At 45.4% G+C, this 24,234-nt stretch overlaps 2 non-coding genes across 2 annotated transcripts; both read left to right on the top strand.

Annotated features, from left to right (window-relative positions):
- Positions 1-11,727: 11,727 nt before the first annotated feature.
- Positions 11,728-11,813, top strand: TRNAY-GUA (transfer RNA tyrosine (anticodon GUA)). The gene is given in 2 exon segments: positions 11,728-11,764; positions 11,778-11,813. It is a non-coding gene; the product is annotated as a tRNA-Tyr (tRNA).
- An 8,694-nt stretch (positions 11,814-20,507) lies between these two features.
- TRNAE-CUC (transfer RNA glutamic acid (anticodon CUC)) lies at positions 20,508-20,579 on the top strand. Its single transcript has one exon. It is a non-coding gene; the product is annotated as a tRNA-Glu (tRNA).
- Positions 20,580-24,234: the final 3,655 nt, after the last annotated feature.

Raw genomic sequence — 24,234 nt, 5'->3', positions numbered from 1 at the left:
GAGTTTATTCAGTTCCTCTCGCCTTCAGTTCCATGTCAGTAATGATGATAACAGTCCCCAGCCTTAACTCCCCACATTCTACGCATTCAAAGAATAACACAGTGTCCCCAATGCACGAGCTTGTCACGAGCTGCCAGACACACCTGAGCGCTCGTGACAGCTCACATGAACATGTGTACATTCCCAACAGTATGGCCTGTCATTGTATAGTATGGGATGGTATTTTGTGGTATGCTCTGCCATTGTATGGTACGGTATGGCATAGTATGGTATGGCCTGTCATTGCATAGTATGGTGTGGTATGGCCCATCATTGTTTAGTATGACATGGTATTGTATGGTATGGTATGCTATGTCATTGTATGGCATGGTTTGGTCTGGTATGGTATTGCCTGCAATTGTATAGTATGGTACCCTGCACCAGGACTGGCCCTATAACCCAGGAGTAGGACTTGCCATCATCCACAGAGACCTCTTACACTTATCCAGATGCCACATTTATGGAACACATGCAGTTCAACCTTCAGACAGACCGTCAAACCAATATCAAAGGCACCCTCGCCTACAGGCCCCCGGAACCTCACGCTCACATCAGCAACCTCCTCTCTGACCTCACTGTACCCCTCGCCTTGGGCACCAAAGGCTTCATACTCCTATGTGATCTCAACTTTCATACTGGCAATTACAACTCCACGGACTTGCTCGAATCTATAAAACCATCCGCCTCACCCAGCTCTACTCACATCGCCGGACATACCCTGGGCGCCATCTACACCTCCAGCGATATGCTTAAAGTCAGCCACATCACTCCACTAACATTGACGGACGACTCCATTGTCCATTTCCACATACCAGAACCACCAATCACCCCTTCGGTGTCCATCAAAACCCCAAGCCACTGCAGAAACAGAATAACTCAAAGCCCTATAAATAAATTACCCACACCCCAATGACCTCATCAGCGACATAAGCATCATTAACGATTGGATCACCACCTGGGCCAATACCTTGGCATCCTTGAAAAACACCAAACCCAAAAGATCCAACAAGCAAGCTATCTGGTACAATGTTGATCTCAGAGAATCCAACAGAAGTTTGCAAACAACTCAAAAGGAAATGGGGAACAACCAGAGGAACCACCAAAAGAAACACCTTCAAGCCCGCACTTAGACACTATTACCCAGTGGTGACCGGCATGGCTCGGGTGGTGGGTTGAGTGGGTGGCAAGTTGCGGATGGGATGGGTTCGGGAGGAGGGGGTGTCGCACGGGGGCGTTGCAGATATAAAAAAAGCAATAAAAAATAAATAAACGTATCTTTGCGCCGGGTACGGTGGCTGTGTTCCTGATCTCCTCATGGAACCCGAGGAACAGGAAGCAGGCCCCACTGACCAATCACAATGCTGCAGCGCAGCAGCCTTCATAGAGAATGAGGAAAGTGCGCATGACTGGTTTTGGCAGCCCAGAAGGGCCGGCCAAACAGTCATTGTGCGCTTAGGAGTGGGCATACCACTCCTCCCCTGCCTTGCTCCGAGAGCAGAGCAGCCCCGCTCACCTGCCCACCCACAAAGCAGTACAAAGCATACAATGATTATAACTTTAAGTTATTATCATTTTATGTTTCTTCTTCGAACTACTTAAAGACAGTGAGGTGACGTTCCTCCGCCATAGCGGATGAGCCGCCACTGCTATTACCATCAAGTAAAAGAGACCAAGAAAATGGACCTGACCCTGAGAATTCAATCTAGCTCCAAGAACGACAAGGAACATTTAGCCATCATCAAGGAATTCATCAATCGAACAGATGCAACCAAATACCATCACCCCTACACAAGGCCACTGCTAACAACCACTGGCACCACTGGTTTCCCATCCATATGCACTGCCAGCTCAAACTTCTCAGACCCATAATTCAAGTCACTAGGGAACATGCGACCTGTATACCTCAAACACCAGCTTCACTTTCAGCAACTCACTAGACTACTTCATTCACCATCATTCTCACTCACACACAGCCCACATCCACAGAAGCAAAGCGGGAGGTCGATCACTCTCCTACCAATTCACAAATCCTGGAGAAACCTCTCCCAAAACATCAGGTCCTCATATTCACGTCTTGAATTCTTCAAGAATCTGAAGACCTGGATTTTCAATTTGTCTTCTTGCAGGACCATCAAGACTGCCTGCACTCGGGCCCAGGCTCACCACACGCATACACTCAGCTACTCAGCACCTGAAAAACCTCATGGGTGACAAGCAGTGCTCTACAAACCCACCTTACAATTTAATACATGGTATGGTATGGTATGCCCCATTATTGTATGGTGTGGCCTTTCATAGTTTAGTATGGTGTGTCCTGTCATTGTATAGAATGGTATGGCATGTTATGGTGTGGTCTGTTCTAGGGTATGCTATGGTATGGCCTGTCATTGTTTAGTGGTATCATATGGTATGATATAGTATGGCCTGTCATTGTATAGCATATGGTATGGCCTTTCATCTGGTATGGTATCTCATTGTATAGTATAGTATGGTATGGTGTGTCCTGTCATTGTATAGAATGGTATGGCATGGTATGGTGTGGTCTGTTATAGGGTATGCTATGTTATGGCCTGTCATTGTTTAGTGTTTAGTCATATAGTATGATATAGTATGGCCTGTCATTGTATATCATATGGTATGGCCTTTCATCTGGTATGGTATCTCATTGTATAGTATAGTATCGTATGGTATGGTGTGGTCTGTTCTAGGGTATGCTATGGTATGGCCTGTCATTGTTTAGTGGTATCATATGGTATGATATAGTATGGCCTGTCATTGTATAGCATATGGTATGGCCTTCATATGGTATGGTCTCTATTGCATTGTATAGTATAGTCTGGTATGGTGTGTCATGTCATGGTATGGTAGAGTACAGTATAGTATGGTCCGTCATTGTATAGTATCGCATGGTATGGCACTTCATTGTATTGTATAGTACGGTATGGTATACCCTGCATTGTATAGTATGGTTTGTTATGGTCAGTCATTTTATGGTATGGTCTGCCATTGTATGATATGGTTTGGTACTGCTTGTCATTGTATAGGATGGAATGTGTGGCTTGCATTGTACTCTATGGTAAGACCTGTTGTTGTTAAGTATGGTATGGTAAGGTATGACCAGACATTGTATAGTATGGCACGATAAGATATGGCCTGCGATTGTATTGTATGCTATGGCATAGAACGCTCCCCTTTGTATAGTATGGCATGGTATGACCTATCATTATATAGTATGATATGGCATGCCCTGTCATCGTAGGGTATGGCTTGCACAGCATCTTTCTGATGGTGTACTGCATGGCGGAAAGGCAATCGGCCCCTAAGGCATGTGCTGTAGGCTCTGCCAATGTTTTTTTTGTTATTATTCTCTTGTTTAACGTACAGAGATGCTGATTTATTTATTTGTGTTCATAAAGCAATTAGCCAAAGCCAGGCCACGGTGTGAAGTGCAGCTGTCTGTGCTTTCCTAGCTGTGGAATGGTTCAAGTGAGCTGCTAGTCCTGTAGCCTAGAGCTTTGCAGTCTTGCAATAATGATCTCTCTAGCACATGGATAATCAAAGTACGGCCAGGGGGCTGTATGCGGCCCCCCTGATCTGTACATGTGATCCCCTGGTCAACAGGAGCACAGGGCTGCCTTTTACTAAAAATATATTACATAGACAAGCAATTGATTTCAAGACTAATTGGTGTTAAAGAAAGGGAGTAACTAGGGAGTCTGGGCGCTTAACTTTAGAAATAAATTCATTTCTAAACACATCTTGCATCAAAAGTGTAAAATTAGAAACAATAATTCTTCCCCCAACCCCAACAACAATGCCAATAGTGAACTAACGAGGCAAGTCAAGTGTTATGTGCACTTTTTGGTGGCCTGGGTTTCTATTATACAAGTGATCCAGCGGCTCACCAGCAACAGGTACTCCAATACCATATACTCACCTGTGCCCATAAACACACACACACAGAGCCTGGCGTCAAACCGCTGGAGTCAAAGTTCATGATTTTCCATCATTTCAAGATTAGTCACCTCTATTTCTCAACTAATCTTTCACTGATCAAAAAGTTCTTTCCCTGGTCAATGGACCATTAGTTAAACTAGTTGATGGTGAAATGATGTAAAATCATCTTCTTACATTTAATGAAATGACCACAGACTCTGGAAATATTTTAAATCTTTATCTAAGTTGATTTCATGTGCACCACTTACAAAGTACAGTACAGTCTCCGTCACTCATAGGAAGGAAGATTTGATTAATCAATCATCAAACATATACTTCATACCTTGCAGTGATTTATGCTCAGAAAGGAGAGGATAGAGAGAAAAGAACTTTGGCACATGAACAGAAATATAATTACCTAGGATGGTGTGAAAACCAACCCCCTGGCCAAGGAGCTGGGAAGGGTCCCCCTGAAAAGAACAGGTGACAAAGGCTTCGGGACAGGAATCAGGACAGGATAGATGACCTCTCTACCACCGACGCTTGCGTAACACCCCTCTCTGACACTCTCTTCCTCCTCAAGATTCTTCCGCGATCTTCTTCTAAGTAAATTAATTAGTTCTGCATTCGATTCTTCATCAGCATCTCTCGTCACTCTGACAGCATCCCAAGCTCTGCAGCATTCAGCAAATCTCCATATAACTAACTAACTAAGACTACCTCAATTATACTCTTTGAGATTCATGTACCACCCATTAATGTTTCAATATCATAAAAATACTAACTCTGATTGGACAGGCAAGGGGGCATGATCATCACACCATGCTTCTTTTTCAATCTAGTCTTTCAGTCCATTGTTAAAAGATCCCACCCCTTTAATTTGTATTCACAAATCTTTATTCCCACCCATATTCTCATCATATTAGAAACAAGTGTATATTTTCTCATGTATGTCTATTCATCCAGAGGACTTCGGTGCTGGTTCTCAGGGTATGTATCTTTTACGTCCTTGGACTGTGTTCAAGAGTCACATCACTTCTTCCGGCTCAGTCACATCACGCATGTGCAGAGGTCAGGCGGTATACAGACTCTAGACTCATAGTAAAGGCCCAAAATACGCACTAATAAAAGAGTCAAAAAGACAAATGTTATTTCAAAAACAAGCACTGGCGTTGCCAATAGGTCTCACAGTAGGAAAGTTGGAGCTATTGGATTTGTAAATGACAAAGCCCTTTATGTTTTTAAAATGAAAACAAAAATAAAAGGCATTGTTATTTGCAATTGTAATTTGCAATGCAATAGGTCTCGCATTAGGAAAGTTTGAGGTATTGGTATTGTAAATGACACATTTTGGATTTATGTTTTGGTTTTGAAAATTGCGAAATTAATAGCTTTGTCATTTATAATGCCAATAGTTTTGACTTTTGCAAATGTGACACCTATAGCATTTGTACTGCAATATGTGTTGTATTTACATGACTTAGATGTATTAATATTACAAATAGCAATGGCTTTTATTTTTTTTATAATTAATACTTAAATAAACGTTATTGTAATTTATAATGGCAATAGCTTCAACTTTTGTAAATAACTTTTGGGAAGATTATGTTCAGTGCATTTTATTGTGATGAAAATCCAAGAACAGAAGTGAAATATTAACATATTTTGTGACATTTGTAACAAGATGGCAAGAGAGAGAAGGAAGGGGGGGAGAGAGAGAGGGAGGAGAGGGAGGGAAGGGGGAGAGAGAGAAGGAAGGGCCGAGAGATGGAGGGAGGGAAGAGGGAAGGGGAGAGGGAGCAAGAGAGAGAGAAGGAAGGGGCAAGAGAGGGTGGAGAGAGGGGAGGTAGGAAGGAGGGGGAGAAAGAGAGAGAGAGAGGGGTTGGAGGAAGGGAAGAGGAGAGAGGGAGAGAAAGAAAGAGAGGGAAGGAAGAGAGCAAGAGAGTGAGGGAAGGAGGGGCGGGAAGAGGGAATGGGAGTGGGAGAGGGTGCAAGAGAGAGAGAGGGAGAGGGAGAGAAAGAAGAGAGTGGGGGTCTAAAAAAATGACTCTCTCTCTCCATCAGAAAATACTTAGAAGGTCCCAAAAGCGAGACCTATTGTCTATGCCAATGCTTGTTTAATTTTCAGTGGGAAGAGGCTCAGAGGAAGCAGTGATGGAGGAGCTGGGTGTTGGGGATGTAAACAAATGGGGGGAAGCATTTGGTTGGAAGAGTAACATAGAGAGCGGGGGCAGGGATGTGAATGGGCAAGCAGCAGATGGCGAGGAAAGAGCAAAGCCAGAATTGCAGAGGAGCATACGAACTGTACCTGAGGTGAAGCCGGGCACAGAACTCTACCATGTTTTGTCACAATCATCATCTAAGCTGGGTAGCAGTGGTTATTTATGGCGCTTAAATAGGGAGAGTCTTGCACCAGCGTTATATGTAAATACATTATTCTTTCTATAATGCTTGGTTACCGCCGGCTTCCTTTGTTAACACAGAGCACACTGTCTGCTCGTGTGCAATGGAATATTTACTAACTCTCATCTCATATAAACATAGCGTAAAATTCCCTTTCATCAACACATAGAAGCTGTTTCGTAGGAAGCGCCTAGAAAGCAATTTTATCCATGCAAACTCTGTTTCAAAACATACTGTATTTTAGATTGTCCTTGCTGCCTCTGGGCGCTAGCAGGCGAAAGGAGATAGCTGATCTCTCTACCTTCTCCCAACCTTCCTTATATCCATATGTTGACGAGTCGCAAAAAGCGCCTAAGGTTGTCTTTAAGGCAGTTTGGGGAAGAGCGCTTGTGTACAGCAGAGTTCTTTACTGGGGGTGTCACTGTGCGGGGGAGCACACCCGCCTGGCAACATTTCCCATGCAAATATGATTCGATCTGTAAGGGGCTCTTTGACAACTCCGAGCAGCGCTTGGAAGGCCTGCCAGATTCCGGGGAATTATGGGGGAGGTTAAAGGCGGTTGTTGATAAATGCGTGAATGAATCGGATATCTTTTAAGGTGTGTATTATACTCTAAATAAAGGCGGCCTCTTAAATGTATTTATTCACCTATAAAGTAAAATACAGCAACAGATGTTCATACAGCCATAAACATAAACTAGGTACGCTTGTTGCATTTCCTCATGTATTCCACTGTTCAAAACATAAATGCCAAAGTACTTAGCAGTATTCGAACCGTGCCATTACTAACGAGCATAGCACGGAACAAGAATGCAGTACCAGCCGCAGACCCCTTTGAGTTTCTGACACCACAACACAAGTGACCTTCCTTCAACAAATGTCCCACAAAGAGCAGCGGAAACTGGCATTGCTGTGGGGAGGGGGCGGCCGTGAAGTGTGAAACAGTGGGTGGGGAAGCAGATCCCTTTGAAGCTCTCGGAGGCAGGAGGGAGGGGGGGGGGCAGGGATGTGAATCGGCAAGCAGCAGATGGCGAGGAAAGAGCAAAGCCAGAATTGCAGAGGAGCATACGAACTGTCCCTGAGGTGAAGCCGGGCATAGACACACCAGTCAGTGTGGGGGGTGTGGCGTACGTGTATTGAATTAAAGCGCTTCAAAGCCATGCCAGGGGTAGCGAGCGCTATATGAATGCAATTACAATACATGTACGTAGAATCAAATGCTGCTTTGTTTCTATCATTTTAAACACGTACAGTAACGTCGTACTGCTGATGTGAATTATAAAAAAAGCCTGTAGGGTACAGGGCACTTACCTCCGGGTTGCAAGCCTCGCTTTGGCATTGCCCCTGTACGGGCCTTTATGCTGTGGTGTAGGGCTCTACATATGCTCGCGTTGGAAGTTAGCCGCCCATTTAAATGGAGGTATAAAGTGAGGCCATTTATTCGATACTGGTGTGCTATTACCCACCTCGTGCCCACCGCTGTAGGTGCACAGTACAGTTGTGCTGGTGAGCTAATGATCGGGGTCGATGTAATCACAGTATACACTGACCTCTGGGGAGTGCAACGGGAGCCCCTGTAGGACTGTGCGTTGCTGACCCCAGTAATTACAGGAGGTCAGATCTCGGTAGCGGTGAGGAAAGAAGTTGAAGGCTGTGCTTAAAGTGAGCTAGTAGCTCGATCGGACGTACAAAATATAAAAATGTAAAGAAAAAAAATAGCGCTGCGCGCCTATGGATGCAGAGTCCCGAGGCACCAAGATTCCTTATGTTGCAGGCCCACTGACCCATCCTAGACAATCCCTAGTGTGGGGATGTCTTGCAGCTTGGTGAGCAGAGACCTCCTGTCTCTCTGTGTGTACCATTGAGCACCGATGTTGGGCTTTACCTCTGCCATGTGCAGTGCACTGCACGGCTCCGCTGTTGCACCCGGTGCACACCGGATAACTTTATCTCTGCTAATAATTGCCTTTTTATTGCAGCGCTTTCTATGACTTCCTGTTTCCTCCTCTCCCTGGGGCCCTGTCTGCAGTGCTTCTTTCGGTGACCCTGTCAGGCTTGTTTTGTTAGCAGCTGAGAAGAGGCTTTGCGAGAAGGATGACTGACTAATCATCACACATTTAATGCTCCCAGGGAGTACACCACTGCCGAACAGAGTTTACCTGTGCTACAAATAAGATAGTTTTCTCAAAAGAAGCCAACAAACGTCGTTGTATTGTAAGTGGTGAACATGAAATGCAGTCAAAGAAACATAGTAGGCACTTTTAGCCAAGGGGCAGTAATGTAACATTTATAAGAAAGCATATGTGTGCCCACATCATTGCTCTATGGAAAACAAGGTAAACAAGATGGAGGGAAGGCAGAGAAGAGGAGGGGGGAGGAGAAATGCGACACAGTGTGAAGCAGCAGGGGCCTTTGAAGTGAAGCTAAGGTTCACTTCAAAGGTGTGGGAGGAGTGCTGCTACGGCCTGGGGGAAGCTGGCTGGGGAGGGGGGGAGAAATGCAAGTTTATGGCCCAAAAGCGCATGGCTGTGGCCACGTGAACTTAATGAAAACCGCAGCAAAAAGCCTGTGGTTTCATGAGGATTTTGAGCACTTGAATTCTCGCTCCCTCAATGCGCTTGCGCGCATTGTAGGTCACGAGACCTAATAAATGGTTTCACTGTATACCACCTATCTCTACTCTAAACCCATTTCATTTATTAATGCTTTCCCTGCACCAGCATTAGTAAAATATCTTGTTTTAGTTTCAGCAAAGCAGATGCTAATCTGATGGTCATAATAGGTCTGTGTGCCTAAGCCCTGCATTGCTGTATCCTGTTCTGCACCTGATGATCGTGAGAGGCCTGTCTGCCTACACCCTGCACTGCTGCATCCAGTTCTGCACCTGTTGATTGTTTGATGCCTTTGTGGCTAAAGTCCTGCTCGTCTGCATCGTCTTCTGCACCTGATGATCGTTAAAGGACTGTGTACCTAAACCCTTAATTGCCACATCCCATTCTTCAACTGATGATTGTGAAAGACCTGTGTGCCGAAGCCCTGCATTGCTGCATCTTGCTCTGCACCTGAGTCCTGCATTGCTGCATCCTGTTCTGCACCTGAGGACTGATGATCATTAAAGGCATGTCTGCTTAAGCTCTGCATTGCTGCATCCCGTTCTGCACCAGATGATCGCAGGAGGACTCTGTACTTAAGCCCTGCATTTCAACATTCTGTTTTCGACCTGATGACCATGGGTGACCTGTGTGCCTAACCCTGCATTGCTGCATCCCATTCTGACGATTGTGGAGGCCTCTGGGCCTATGCTCTTCATTGTGACAACCTGTTCTGCACCTGATGACTCACGATCGTGAGAGCCCTGTGTGATTAGGTCCTGCATTTTCACATCAGGGTCTGCACCTCCTGATCATGAGGGGTCTGTTTGCTTAAGCCTTGCATTGCAGCATCATGTTGCTCAACTGATGGTGACTGGTGGAGAAGTGTGGCTCACTGGTTAGAGGAGGCAGACCTGGAAGCAGAGGTCAGCCCCGGACCAGAGTTCAATTCCCGGCTCGGCAGGGTCTTGAGTCCTAAAATGTCCATGGACTTGACAATTCTCGCTCTGGTGCCTACTCGGTTCACGGGCTCACACTCTGCGACTCAGGGCAATAGCTTGCTTAATCTCTACAACGGCCCCTCGTGGTGGGATGCCTGGTTTCACCATGTGGATACCCTGCTGGGGATATCTCACAGGGGAATACCAGGACGGGTTCCCTAAGCAAGCGCTTAGAAACTGCTCGGTGATTTGCGCTATATAAATTCCTGTACATTTACATTTGATGATTGTGAGAGGCCCTGCTACGCTGCATCCTGTCCTGCACCTAAGAATTATGAGAGGACTGTGCGCCTAAGCCCTGCATTGCTGCACCTGACGACTGCTGATTGCGAAAGGCCGGTGTGACTAAGAGCTTCATTGTTGCATAACGTTTTGCGCCTTATGATTGTGTGAGGGCTGTATGCCTAGGCCCTGCATTTCTGCAGTCTGTCCTGAGCTTGATGGTCGGGAAAGGCCCGTGTTCCCAAACCCTGCATTGCTGTAACCCATGTTGGGCCTCATGATCTCTCTGGAACCAGGATCAAGTTGGGGGGATTTAAATCTCTGGGGAAACGATTGGATCATGAAGGTACCGGACCTGGTTCTACATCTCATTAATATCAAGGTCTCCTCCAATCGGATCCATCCTTTTCCACCAGGATCTGTTGGCGCGTGGATCTCCTATAAGATTCCTAGCTAAAGTTAAGCAAATTCAGCGCCTGAGGGTCAACCTTAGGCGCGGGCAGTCCCTGGAGCTCGGACTTCAGTGCTCCCCAATTGGAGCTGTAACTTTTAAAATCAAATCGGGCCCACATAGCGCTTCTGAAACATTCTCATAAGAATGACAGACAATAGATCTTTTCAATGCGCTATGTAAGGTTTAAAGTTAAAATACAGACAATTCGATTAGTAAAATAGCAGCATAGTATATAAATGATAAGTAAGGAACTCAGTACAGTTCTGTATAAAATCCGGCGCAGACTGAGGGGTAGGGTCTCTCTATTGTAAGAGAAATACACACTCCTACAGTGCTGTGGACAGTGGCGCTCACACATTGGATGGGAACACAAGATACATAAGCTTAAACAAATAGGAAACAGTGTAAAGGAAACATTTCTGCATAGGAGACATTCTGTGATTTCCCCACCTCCATATATGATTTGATTGTTCTCATGCAATGTCATCAGAACTAGAACGAGCAAGATTTGTCCTTGGCTTACTCCATTTTGGAGACTTTCTCTAACATTTTGTGCTTACTAGTGCAAAACTATTAAACTTTATTTTAGAATTGAGATCAACAATCATATGACATAGGATGACGTTTAAACAAGATGGAAGGCGATGTACACAAGGTTGAATATTAGCAATAGCTCTTATATAGTGGCAGATATGTTTTATTTTAAAGAAAATTAGCCCTCACAACAGTAAAATACCCAAAAGTGAACATGAAACACTAAAAATGAAAAATATAACTAAAGCAAAACCCAAATACAACTCTGACCCAGCTACCAAAAACCTATTTTGTTTCAGCGCTGTATACATATAAGAAGATAACATTACCCGATTATTGACTTTTGGATTACAAAATAATAAAGGAAAATATATAATGAAAATTCAGGCAATACTTAGCCATTTTGCCAACAAGTTAAAATATCTGGTCAGTTTCCAACTTTATATAGTCCTTGATCCGGTGATTAGAAACAAAAGCTGCCCTGGTGGCTGGGCTCCGTGCCCACTTCTTCTGCCAAATAATAGCTTGTCAGACAGATAGATCAGAGCCTTCGATAGCTCAGTTGGTAGAGCGGAGGACTGTAGTGGAGTGACTGTCATCCTTAGGTCGCTGGTTCAAATCCGGCTCGAAGGATTTTTGCAAACTCTTCACTTTTTTTCCCTCTGCTTCACGATGGAAAGCGCCTCTTTCTCGGACCCTCACACGCCGGGGCTTTTCCTGCCTCCCCTCTTCACCTTTGCAGCCCAGCTCTCTCCTCCGGCGGGGGCGAGGGGGGTGGTGTCTCCCGCCCCCCCCCTCCCTGTGTGCAGCCCCCGCTGCAATGCCCCCTCATCAGACAGAGCCAGGGGCCCCTGGGCTGAAGAGCCAGTCCGGGGCCCCCCCTCTGAAGCAGCCCTGGGAGCTGGTTGTGGTGACTCTGGCATGAGAGGCCCCCCCCGCGTCTAGGGGAGGGGGGCCTTTAGTGGCATTCCGTGCGAGAGGAAGTGGCTAGAGAGAGGCTGGGCCAGTGCCCAGGGGAGTGGTCAGCAGGAAATATGAGGAGGTAGGGCTGGCAAGCTTGTAGTGCGTCACTTAGGTGCGCAGGCAGCCTCCCCCGGGGAAGGGAATAAGACCCCTGTGCACGAGGGAGAAGCCCTCTTTGTCCTCTTGCCTCGGGCGCCGCGGGTCGCAGTTAGAAGCGAGTTGCTGGTCGTCTCGCTGTTGCCCAGGTGAGGGGGCCTCACGGTGTAGTCTAAATTAATTTGGCTTGTAGTATAAACGATGCTGAGGTTTTCATGCACTTATTTGGGACACCGAGTGTTTTATTTTGGCTTGTAGTATAAACGATGCTGAGGTTTTCATGCACTTATTTGGGACACCGAGTGTTTTATTATGGTCCTGCCCGGGCGGGTTGCTGTCGATTGTTTGCTGCTGCGAGGGGGGCGCTGCTTCCTCCGCAGGTTCCCAGGTTCGATCCCGGGTTTCAGCTGAAGGTTTTATTTATTTATTTATTAATTTTGCTGACTAAAAAGCGTTAGAAACTGGAATAAAATGTCATAGGACTTGTTAGGGGTAAATGTGGTGCACGATTTATTTATTTAGTTATTTATTTGTGCGTTTTACACAGCGCGGACTTTACCCGAAGGTGTCAGAGCGCTTCACAATAGGAACAGAACTGATACATTAGAACAATACAAGTGAACAAATACAAAAGCAAACGTTACATTAAATGAAACTAAGCTGATCATTTAACGCTTTCATGGCCATGCAGCCGTTTTCATACGCAAGTTTGAGATGGCTGCGTTTTCAATGAGATCATCAGAACTGACAACCAGGGAAGTCTCCGTTAAATATTATGGGTGGAGGCTTGGATCGTGTTAAATCAAATGAAATCTAGCACCTGGAAGGCTTATCAAAGCCGCATAACTTTCGCCTACCTTAAAGAACGTGGATACTGTGTTGTTATTGTTAGATCGTGTGTGAAGGTCACTGAATGTATCTTTTCAATGAGCTGGACAATAATTCCTAGCATTAAAAAGCAGGGCGGAAAGCTTGAGCACGGGTTGATTTTCAGTCTATTTTAATCGGGACAGTCGCCTCTTGAGAACGGAAAACCTGGATATCCACCGTAGCCAGGACAAGCAGGCAGGAACTTCTTTGTAATCCCCATTGATATGGAATGGCCATTAATGCAGCACCTAGTTGTGCAAGTTTGGGGTACCAGCACTAATTTGTGGGAACAGGGCTGATTTTCATACTGTCCTTGGCTCAGATCAGACTAGGTGAGAGAAAGGTGCCCCGTGCAGGTATAGATCTATAGCAGTTGCACAATTAAGGGTGCCATTCAGCAATCGGAAATGGTCTTTTGTTTAATGTTCAGGAACTTTTTGTTGGAATAAAAGTCTAAGAAACTCTTGAGACCAGACAGGCAGGCATCGTCTGTGACCACTTTAAAGTGCTTTGGGGGTAAGTTCTTATAAGCTCCTATTGCCATCGATAAAAGAATAACAAAGCAAGTTTTGGCTGCTGTTGACTGATGCTAATAGTTAATTTACACCCTCTGGGCCCATAAAATTGAGGGCTAAAGAACACAGGTACAATCCTAACGGAAGAAATACAATCAAGGGCTTGTAATTAAAAACTGTCAAATGCTGGTTTACGTGCTGCACCCTAAATGGATGCAATTTCCCCTTTTCCAAAGGTTTAAGAGTGATGTCTATTTTAAGGAATAGGTCAATGGCTAAGGGGTAGTGCAAACGGCGGGCGATTGCTGTATGGGAACGTGCTCGGGCGGGCGTTGCTCAGCCTTTGGGTCGAGTGTGCCTGCTAATGTAACCCTTTCTCTAAGAAAGTGAAGAGGTGAATTTTTAAAGGAAAAGCAGGCAGAGTGGGCAGTGTTTCGTTTGCCAGCCTGGGGACCTGCTTTTACTAGATGGAAATAAATTGATGTACTTTGCCTTGGACACTGGTTTATAAATGAATGTACATTTAAAGAATGTGCCAACCGCCGAGGTGAAGGGAAGGATGGTTGTGAAATGCGGCATTTGAACATGAAGGGGCCGCAATTTCCAATAACTAATGTCAGTAAACTAATTGTAGTATTCATGTAATGCAAAACACGACAAGGCATCCTGCGCTTCCTAAATATATGTCCCCTAGAGTCACTCGGAATAGTGGTTTTCTTTAGAGATGTGGGGATATTGAGACATCATGATGGAGGTTTTGCATTTCAAGGTACCGGGTGGGGGAGCGCGCTCGGGTAGTGGCGCCTCTGTGATTGATGACGGTGGTTGCGCGGGAGGGAGCCGCCGCGCTGGTCGGGCGTTTGCTTGGATTGTAGCTGCTGCTCTGCCGTGTCCTCTGGGCACAAGGCCAAGTAAGGCGCAGTCATGTTTGCGATCAGTTTCAGCTTACCGTTGTCCATCAATAGACAGAGTGGACATGCAGGGGCACTAAGAAAGGGTAAAAACCCAACAACGCCTCGTTAGCCGGTACACGTTTTTATTTATTTTTTATTTATTTATTTGTTTTTAGAAGACGGGTGAAGTATTCGGGGCGTCTTTGTGGAGGCTCGGGAAGCCGTCTCAGCGGGGCTGATGCACTGGACGGGGCCGAGGGCACATTTAAAGGGGCAAATAGCAATTGCTACCACAAACGGCCTGACTGTATTCAGGATCTCTCCTTGTTAAAAGTTTAAGAGCGTGTTGTATTTTACACAGGCGGCAGTAGGAGGCCTTTCACAATTCTTCTTTGCGGTGGCGTGCATGCGTCTCTTCCTTTCATACAGTGGGTGGCGATGCTCTGGGGTATTGCCAGGTATATCAGTCATTTAAAAAACAGCAGTAGTGCTGGAAGAAACATGTTTGAAACTGCATTTGTTCCTGATTATTTAGGACTTCCGGTTAGTGATTGTGGCTTGATCTTTAAGGGCTATCGGCAGGAAAGATGTGTAATTGCTGCCATAACAGTTGCTCCCATAACCGGAGTAAAGGCATTCCTTAAGGGAATGTCCATAACATCTCAAAACAATCAGGCTAATCTGCTTATTCATGCCAGATCTGCAGCAAATAGCTCCTGGTTTACAGGGGGCCATCTGTGGTAGGAGTTAAAGGTTGCCAGTTTGTTGAAGTCGATATGATGGCTGATGTTCATTAATGAAGAGTCTGAGAATCTGCGTCACTGTGGTTGGGGCTAAAATCTGACTTTTACTCCAAAGGTGAGGTTTATATCCTGCCGTTTTTCAGGTTACATTTCAAGATTGGTTCACAAGGGGTGATTTGGTTGCAGTTATTAGAACACGAGATACAATTCCGAAAGCATTGTGTAGCAGACTATGGTTTGGGGATGCATAGAGATGCACACATCTGCAGGTTTGTTGGTGCAATAAGTGTAAGTGGCCACGGATTGGAATTTTCATGGCATTGTAATTAGTCACCTAGGGTGCGGAGGTAGCCAGGGGCTGGTGCCACAGGGGCATTTTCATTGTTTGGTGTGCGTCATTAAGGGAGTTAGCAAATGACTAGATCATCTCAGTTTAAAAGCTCATCCCAACAACGGATGGAAATAATTTGGTGACATATTTCCTGGGATTCATTTGCAACATATTCTCAGGCAATGTGAGGAATTGTGCCAGTAAGTCCTTACGGAGGACTGAGGGTGTGCAACACAAGGTGCATGGAGTGAGCCTTTGGAAGGTACTTTATTGTAAAGCTCATCTCAGTGAAATGTGGAGATTCATTGGGTCTTGCTTAAATGCCAAACACATCTATGCAGCACTTATTTTTTCCTTGCAAGGAGCTCCCAGCTCAACCTAATACAAGGTGGTGACTCATTGGGTTTTGCCTGATTACCAAATAATGTTATGCAGAGATTCTCTTTCCCCTTCAACTACAGCAGTCTCTCGTAAGGGACTTATGGGGTAAAATACAATATCGCAAAGAATAGGCCTTGGGAGTGGAAAGCATTTTAAATCTCATCCCAATAACTTGTGGCAATTGAAATGTGGTGTAATCCACAGGTACTGTGGGGGATGGAATCAGCATATCAGAGTGAGGAAGTGCAGTGTACAACACAATTAATGGAGTGGATGCGGGGAAGGAAACCTTGAAAGGCCAAATATTTATATGCAGAGTTTCTCATTTCCTTTTATGCATCGGCAGTCCTTGGGGAGGACTGGTAAGGTGCAACACGATTATCAAGGAGTGGGTCTTGGCATGTTAAAGTGCATCCCAGAATGGGTGGGGATTTATTTGTGGCATAATTATTTGTGGCATAATTAATTGTGGCAATGTGATTAGCTACCAAATCGGGGCTGGCTGATGGAAAGTGGAATGTCATATGGGTGGCTTTGGCAGGTTAGACTTAGGGCCACGGGCAGTTCTGGAAATAATAACTTCATAGCTGCTCGCAATTATTGCAGGGGTTAAGGCATTCCAAACTCACAGAGGGGTGTTTTCAAAGGGTGATTTAGGCACAAGTGCTTACATAAGCGCATGCTTCGGGGAGGAGCAGCTTCAGAGTGTATGATAACTACAGCTTTCTTGCCGGGGAGCTGCTCATGGGTTTATAAAAAATATTCTTTCTACTATGTATTTATACGTGCACTTTCAAAGGAGTAGATCACCAAACACTGACTGCTTGTTTTCTTTTTCTCCATATGCTGGTGGGAGGTGCACTGCGCCGATATGATGGCAACATGATCTCCGGAAAGCAACTGGCAGAACCGCCAGGATAGCCAACATTCAGAATGCACGCAAGAGTGGAGGAGTTTGTATTTGGTTTGGTAGTACTTTAACAGTTGCTATGCAACATGGTATCTCATACGGACAAAGTGGTAAGGGGTTGGGTTGTGTCCTGCTGGTACAACTCGCCTCGAGTGGATCTGGAGCTGAGGAATTGTAAATACATGGTAACATGTGGCGCAGGTGGATACTGCGCCGCTTATGTTCAGTAAGGGTATTAAGTGGTAAGGGGTTGGGTTGTGTCCTGCTGGTACAACACGCCTCGAGGGGATCTAGAGCTGATGAAATTGTAAATACACGGTAACCTGTGGCGCAGATGCCTGCGCCCCCTTAGGTTCAGTAATGGTATTTCAATGGTTAATAAAATTGGTCAAAAGCTTGAGGTTTAATAACAAATAAAGACAGTGTTATTGACAAGTAATAAAAGCTATGGAGTGAGCACCAGCCGCAAGTATGTAGAATTGGGTGGATATGGGACAGAAGCGGAGGCTTCCCCCTGGGAGCTCACACACTAATAGTTTGGTGCTGGCTATATTGTATGGGTAATTCCCCTTGGGGCACGGAGAGCTGAGCATACTACCTGCACTTCATTGGCAATTTACAGCTGCTTTTAAGCAGTGCATTCTATACTGCAGCGGTTGGCACTTGCTGGGGAGGCATTGTTATCTCTGTACATCGCGTAGCAGCAGTTTACATTCTCCATAAATGAGCCAACATTAACAGTCTGGGTAGCGTATTAACAGGGTTATTTGCAGGAGTCTCCTGGTGATCAGGAATGCCGGGTTGGATCATTCCTCTACTCTATATTGGGGGCTTTGGCACCAGATTTGGAAGAGGAAGTAGCTACTGGGGGGAGGGTGAGAGCGCCAGTTGGCTCCTCACCCTGTGGCGGGGTCCCGGGCAAGAAAAATGGCGGGGACTCCTTTTGGCGGGGACTGGCTCATCCTGGAACAGGGAGGGCAGTCCATGGGGCTCCGGGCTGGCGGGAGAGGGGGCCGTCCTGCTGGTGGTCCTTGACTCTCCGGCCCTACCCGAGATGCCGGTGCTTGGAAGAAGCAATTTGGTGAAAGGGGGTTGAAAGCTTGTGAGCAAGGAAAGGCGCAAAGCAGTACCAGGCGGCAGCGTCTAGGGCATAGACGACAGGGAGTTACCTGGAATGGAAGCAATGGAGATGGGTTGTGGCCTGCTGGTACAACCCACATCCAAGGTGGCTCTGGAGATCTTGTATTGTAAATACAATGGTAACCTGTGGTGCAAACAATCATTGCACAACCCAATGTATCAATGTGTGTTGGATTGGTTTAATAAAGTTGGTATAATGTTGACAATGCCTCAACAAATAAAGAGTGTTATCTGAGAATAATAAAGACTACGCAGTGAAAACCAGACACTTTGTATAGTGCCTTTTTGTGGTGGGCCAAAAGGGAGGCAAAGGATGGTGGGACGAATCGCACGTTATATGCCTACTATGAGAGGCCCCCCCCGCGTCTAGGGGAGGGGGGCCTTTAGTGGCATTCCGTGCGAGAGGAAGTGGCTAGAGAGAGGCTGGGCCAGTGCCCAGGGGAGTGGTCAGCAGGAAATATGAGGAGGTAGGGCTGGCAAGCTTGTAGTGCGTCACTTAGGTGCGCAGGCAGCCTCCCCCGGGGAAGGGAATAAGACCCCTGTGCACGAGGGAGAAGCCCTCTTTGTCCTCTTGCCTCGGGCGCCGCGGGTCGCAGTTAGAAGCGAGTTCCCACCCACCCATCCCTGTTGTTAAAGGTAGAACTGGCGGGGTCCCGGGCAAGAAAAATGGCGGGGACTCCTTTTGGCGGGGACTGGCTCATCCTGGAACAGGGAGGGCAGTCCATGGGGCTCCGGGCTGGCGGGAGAGGGGGCCGTCCTGCTGGTGGTCCTTGACTCTCCGGCCCTACCCGAGATGCCGGTGCTTGGAAGAAGCAATTTGGTGAAAGGGGGTTGAAAGCTTGTGAGCAAGGAAAGGCGCAAAGCAGTACCAGGCGGCAGCGTCTAGGGCATAGACGACAGGGAGTTACCTGGAATGGAAGCAATGGAGATGGGTTGTGGCCTGCTGGTACAACCCACATCCAAGGTGGCTCTGGAGATCTTGTATTGTAAATACAATGGTAACCTGTGGTGCAAACAATCATTGCACAACCCAATGTATCAATGTGTGTTGGATTGGTTTAATAAAGTTGGTATAATGTTGACAATGCCTCAACAAATAAAGAGTGTTATCTGAGAATAATAAAGACTACGCAGTGAAAACCAGACACTTTGTATAGTGCCTTTTTGTGGTGGGCCAAAAGGGAGGCAAAGGATGGTGGGACGAATCGCACGTTATATGCCTACTATCAGGGGATGCTGCTGAGAGCGTCTGCTAGGAGGCGAGAGGGTTGCTGTGAGGTGTGAGGGAGGAGTGTGTTTGTGTGTGTATGGTGGGAGAGAGTGTGTGTGTCTGTTGAGCCCGTGGCCCCCTGTGTTGGTGTCAAGGAGTTGATAAATGGCACGAACCGGTAGCATATAGTGAAGAGGCGGCTCGAAGGCCACATGAGGAGCGGCCCAGCAGGACGAGATTCATCGGTTCCTCGTTAGTATAGTGGTCAGTATCCCCGCCTGTCACGCGGGAGACCGGGGTTCAATTCCCCGACGGGGAGGCAAATTTTATTTTTTATTTTTTTTAATTAAGCAAACATTTTGACTGTGGGAAACCATTAGAGCGTGCTGATACTTTTTATTGATTGCCACCCCTCGTACATGTTCAAAAACTTTACTAATCGAATCATAAACCTTTTCAAATCTGTCACGGCAAATGTCTAAGTGCAACACTTTTTGGAACGTATTTGTGCCTTTTCATTGTAAGCTGCTGGGTACGTTCTGGAAAATGGAAACGTGTAATATAGGGGGTTATTACTGAGATAAACATCAAAGTGCTACATGATAGATAAAGTGAATTTAAACTAGCATTTTTAAACGCTAAATAAATTAAATGTTGGTGCAGGCTCTGAACGTTTACTTGTTTATACGAAGGTGAAACGTTTCATCTATTTAAGGGAAATGGTTTCGAACTCACAGGCACATTAAATCAAAAGAACCACTGGCCTGGACATGCACTCCCCAACACCCTCATCAGAACTTTTATGTTTCCTGGGTCCAGGCATGACTTTCAACCCCAGGTAAGGTGTTTACAGTGCATGCTGGGACTGGTAGTCCCGCTTATAACACTCTACAATTAGGGCCACGGGTCTCATCATCCAAAGGAGAGACTGTCCAGGGGGAGCTGCTCGTCCTGAGAAGAAGCTCTGATCGCCCTTTTAATTGTACTTTCTATGTTTTTTGTTGATGGTGATTGATTCTTGATGTTTCCATTCTCCAGTATGTGAGAGGGTGTCAGGCGTCCTCGGCGCCGATGAACTCAACAGATTTCAGCCCTTTTAAGGTACAGTCACTGGTTTACTCGTAGTTTGTATCAACGCTGTGCACTTTCGTCTGTTGCTATTTCCATCCTTTCATAAAGACTAATGTTTACTTCCTACTACAATCTATCACCAAAGACAGGAAGTGGAACATACTCAGCCACGCTATGCATATATGAAGACGTTATCAAGTACGCTCCCTGGTGGTCTAGTGGTTAGGATTCGGCGCTCTCACCGCCGCGGCCCGGGTTCGATTCCCGGTCAGGGAAGATGAGCATTTTTTTGGGCTTTGCTTTTACTTTTATACTTTATTTTTGTACGGAGAACGTGTCTTTTCCATTTCTGTTGCTGTATTGAAACACACTTTTTGCATTTCAAAAATATAACAGTTCCATTGCTTTTATTTCATCTTCAATTGCGTTGTCACCGGTAATAATAACCTTTCATGGACACAAAGAGACCACTTATTGAGTGACTGCTGGCTCACCAAGTTTAAGATTACTTTTTTTGTTGACGGAAGTAATCATATTCATGGTAACATCTGAGTGATAATTTTTCTCAGGGATTTTTTTCTTCCAAGTAACAGCTCTTGTAACCAGTCCATGTTGCTGTAATTCGTTCTGGGGTCTTGGTTTATCCACAGTCCTCTAGGAGATTTCTCCAAGGAACAAGTGTCCCTGCTATTCCAGAATAATACTATATAAGCGAGAGCAGGGTGTGTTTAAGGCGTTGGGTAGCCACCGTTCTTAGGAAGAAAATACCAGCAATTTGTTTACGTTTTGCTACTCTGGAATAGTTAAGAGCTGACAGGTGAAAATAATTTCTATAAAATTGACAGGATTATTTATAAGGCTTTCTTCTAAACGAGTTTGACACCTTGCATAGTTATGGTATGATTGTTTTAGGCTTATTTTTCAGGAGAGCAAAGTCATGGATTTCAGTGCTTTTCTCAATATTTTTATTGTAAAAATACAGACCAAGCCAGTAAAAAGCAGCCAAGTGGCAACCCTAATAAGGAGGTAGTCCTGCCCCTAGGAAACCTAGCACGACAGTCCCTTCCTCTTGGACTCAACATGTCCCCTTAGCCCCTCACTAGTTATTATTCTTCAGCAATCGATACCGTTAATTGTTTAAGAATAAACTAGAAATCAAATATCAAGCCATGCTTTAAAAGAAAAATATATATTTGAACAGGTTGAATTATCACCTTGTAATTAATCGAATACCTCAACAACTTTGATAATTCAGCATCTGCTCTTTTAAAACATGCACCTGAATAAATTAGCATATATAATTCAAAGGAGGTATTTAAAATGAAAATAAACAAAAATGATATCAAAGTGATATTTTTGACATGGTTTTCAAATATAAGATTAGCAAGTGTTGTCCATGCAGAGGCAAAAACAACAAAGGCAGTTCACCATTCCATGCACAGTTTTGCAGCTTTGGATTAAGAAAATAATACCCAAGCCAACCTGGAATGAGTAAATTGATGGTGGCACTTGTGTTGGAAAGGTGAGTGCAGGCACAGCCCTCTTGTAGGGGGCTGCACAATGAGGTGTCATCAGGACACTACAGAGAAGGACCCCGCCCACTCTATCCAGCACTGCCCTGCACACAGGGACCTCAGATAGCTTGCTTCTTCTCCGGGAGGCCTCATCCAGCAGACGCACTCTCACAGGAGACCGCAATCGCCCCTCTCAAGATACCTGACACAGGCTCTAGGACCCCTGAGACAGTAGGTCATACATCAGATGACCTTGTGTAACAAGGCCCCACACTCCAGGGGTATTCAGAGAGCAGGTTCCTGCCCCAGGAGGGAGTTGCCCCAGCCACAGGAGACATCTGACAAGAGGCTTCTACCAACAGGGCATTTCTGGGCCCTAGTCATCTTCATATGGTGAGTACCTCTTTTGATACCCTGCAGTTAGTCGTTTTTCTGCACCCCTAACCTGATATACCGCCCCTCACCACCCTCAACTGTTCTTGCTGTCTGGGTCGGGAAACATCCTTTACAACACAACTTTTACCACGCAGTGCCCTTACCACGCAACTTTTACAACGCAAACCATTACAACGCATTGCGCTGGGGGGCGCTCTAGGATAGGGAATAGGTTTAATTTACTATCCAACACCTTCCCTAGTGTCCACGGGGACTGGAGTAGGAATAGTAAATTAAACTATTCACTATCCAGCACCCCAAAGCGCTATGCGTTGTAAAGGTTTTCGTTGTAAAAACCGCGTTGTAAAGGCATACGTGGTAAAAGCATGCGTTGTAATGTCATACATCCTCTAGGTCTCCATTGGTGCCCGATAGGTGCCACCTAGCATGAATAGTCCTGTTCGCCCAGGTTTCCTCCTCTCCTTCTGGTGAGCTTCACGCCACCTTCTTGTGGCCCATACTGACCCGTGGTGTGGTTGTTGTACCTATGACCTGAGAAACACACTGTGTGTTACTGCACATCATGGCTTGACTCTACCCACTCTCCATTCTCCTTTCCCATGCCTCCACCTCTCCCCGTCCCTCCCGCTCCCCATTGCTGCCTGCCCCGCCCCCCACCTAAACTAAAAAGAAAAAATATGCAGAGGCCAAGGTATCAAATTGCTATTAACCCGCCCACCTTAAAAGTGCTTTTGTGTAACTTCTGTGTCTTTTTTATTATTATTATTATTTACCAATCCATACAGGATTGGTAAATAAAACAACAAACACTGGCTGTGTCAGTTGTTTTATTTTAATTGGATGGGATGGGGTTACGATCTACGTGTATAATATGGAATGGTATGGTATGGCCTGTCATTTTATATCTAGTACGGAATGGGCAGTCATTATACAGTATGGAATTAAATGGGATAGTATGGCCTGTATTTGTAGAATATGGTATGGTATGCGCTCTCATTGTGTAGTATGTTATAGTATTTATGGCCTGTTATTGTATGGTATGGCCTGTCCAGGTAGAATATGGTATTATATGTGCTCTCAATGTGTAGTATGTTATGGTATTTTATGGCCTGTTATTGTATGGTATGGCCTGCCATTATGTAGCCTGGCATGGTATAGTATATTATGGCCTGTCCTTTTATAGTATGGTATGGTATGGTATGGTATATTATGGCCCATTATTGTATAGTATAGTATAGTATGGCATGGTATAACATGGTATAATATGGCCTGTCACTGTATGGTAAGGTATGGTATGTTATAATGTGGCCTTTCATTGAAATTAAATGAAATGCACTATTCAATAAAGCACACAGCTACTCAAGCTAGAGTGTCTTGGCGCGTAGACAGCAGAGAGAAAATGAGTGGAAGAAGCAAATTACTGATTAAACAGCCATGTTTTTAGATTTTTTCTAAAAGAAAGAAGGTTTGTGTCAAGCTTCGGAAACTCCCGCTGGCTATTCCATAGTTTTTCACCCAGAAAGCCAAAAGATCTACCACCCGTGCGAGCAAGGCATGTTTTGGGCACAATGGCCAGAATAGCAGTAGAAGAACGCAAGGGTCTGGATGTAGAGCAATGATTAGTTCTTTTAATTAAGTACCCGGCTCCCGCCTTGTGGAAGGCTTTAAAAAATATGGTCATAGCTTTAAAGTCAATCCGCTCTTTAATGCGGAGCCAGCGTAAATGTTAGACCCCGGAGTCTGTAGTTGGCAACCGTATGCACCTTTGTCAAATAGGGACCCTTTGTCTACGTCAGGGCAAGAGAATTACACGTTGAAGATAACCCCTGCTCACCCCCTTGGTAGCATGGCACAAGTAGACAGGCTTATCTCAGAGGCTGTGTGTTAAGCATTTGTGAACACATACAGTAATTTAGCTGAACCACTACAAACATACACCACACAGGATGTATCAGAAATAGGTAATCTTTATATAATTATCACAAGACCTTACAACAAAAATCCACAGTACGAATATGCTT

The sequence above is a fragment of the Lissotriton vulgaris genome, unplaced genomic scaffold (genome assembly GCF_964263255.1).
Source record: "Lissotriton vulgaris unplaced genomic scaffold, aLisVul1.2 SCAFFOLD_1199, whole genome shotgun sequence".
Taxonomy (NCBI): Eukaryota; Metazoa; Chordata; class Amphibia; order Caudata; family Salamandridae; genus Lissotriton; species Lissotriton vulgaris.
Note: the sequence above shows the minus strand (reverse complement) of the source record. Positions and strands in the feature narration are given on the sequence as shown.